The following is a 1,317-nucleotide window of genomic DNA, read 5'->3' as shown; positions in this document are numbered from 1 at the left end:
TTTCATGGTTTTACTTTCTACCACACAAGTTTCCTAAGATTCTCTTTACCTCGGTGATTTGTTTTGTGTCTTCCTTGTCATATCGTTGTACACAATAAACACTTGCTTGATGAGTGAGTGATTGAAATCCGGAAACTGTGTCGTATGAGTTCACTGACGGAGAAGGCGATGGCACCCCACTCCAGTACTCTTGCCTGGAGAATCCCAGGGACAGAGGAGCCTGGTAGGCTGCAGTCCATGGGGTCATGAAGAGTTGGACACGACTGAGTGACTTCACTTTCACTTTTCACTTTCATGCATTGGAGAAGGAAATGGCAACCCACTCCAGTGTTCTTGCCTGGAGAATCCCAGGGACGGGGGAGCCTGGTGGGCTGCTGTCTATGGGGTCGCACAGAGTTGGACACGACTTAGCAGCAGCAGCAGCAGCATGCTGACTTTCCTCTGGCCTGGAATGTAGAGAATTAGTGGCTGATTCATACCTCTCTTTAAAGAATGGAGAACTTGACTAGAAATATTTTCATGTTACAGTGCAGATAAACAGAAAGCACAAAGACTTTTCATCTGGGCCTCAGTTTCTTTACTTTAGAATAGAGTAAGGACTTCCCTGGTGGTCCAGTGGTTAAGACTCTGTGCTCCCAATGCAGGGGCCCAGGTTCAATCCCTGGTCAAGGCACTAGATCCCACATGCCTACAACTAGAGATCCTGGCAAGTGGCAACAGCGATCCTGCTTGCCACAGCTAAGGCCTGGCACAGCCAAATAAAAAAACAATAAATAAATAGATAAAATAAAGTAAAGGCCACTTGCGTTTGTTGAAAGTATTCAATAAGATGTGTTATGGTACCCAGCACAGAGCAAGAGTAGATGCAAAATCAATTCCAGTTGAATTTGAATTTTAAAGATTGATTGAATGAATTTGAATCAATATAGCGAAATATTTCATTATTTTCATATAAATAACAACTTATGAATTCAGAGTCAAGTAAAATTTGGCACTAACAAGGACCACAGTTAGTGTGTGTCAACTGATTTAATTTTTGAAGTTACCCTATGATATAGGTGGTATTTTTCTCCAATGTACATATAAGTTCAGCCAAGGAAAGAGGAAATGCCTGACTCAAGATCTGCTAGTGTACCCTGGAATCAGGATTTGTCTCTAAAATTTTAAATTTCAGTCCTTTTGCTTTTCCTGTCTACCGTCCTCAAATATTTTTCTTGTGTGTTTTAAAATTTTGATTATTTTTTGGTTTGCATTGATAAAAGGCTCTGGCTTTCTATCTGAATACTTGCTTCACACTTTTTCTTTTATTGTTTTCTA

The 1,317-nt window shown here is 40.7% G+C and overlaps 1 non-coding gene across 1 annotated transcript; it reads left to right on the top strand.

Annotated features, from left to right (window-relative positions):
- Positions 1–601: 601 nt before the first annotated feature.
- On the top strand, positions 602–673 carry TRNAG-CCC (transfer RNA glycine (anticodon CCC)). The gene has a single exon. It is a non-coding gene; the product is annotated as a tRNA-Gly (tRNA).
- The last annotated feature ends 644 nt before the right edge of the window (positions 674–1,317 follow it).

Source organism: Bos mutus, chromosome 12, assembly GCF_027580195.1.
Source record: "Bos mutus isolate GX-2022 chromosome 12, NWIPB_WYAK_1.1, whole genome shotgun sequence".
Classification (NCBI taxonomy): domain Eukaryota; kingdom Metazoa; phylum Chordata; class Mammalia; order Artiodactyla; family Bovidae; genus Bos; species Bos mutus.
Note: the sequence above shows the minus strand (reverse complement) of the source record. Positions and strands in the feature narration are given on the sequence as shown.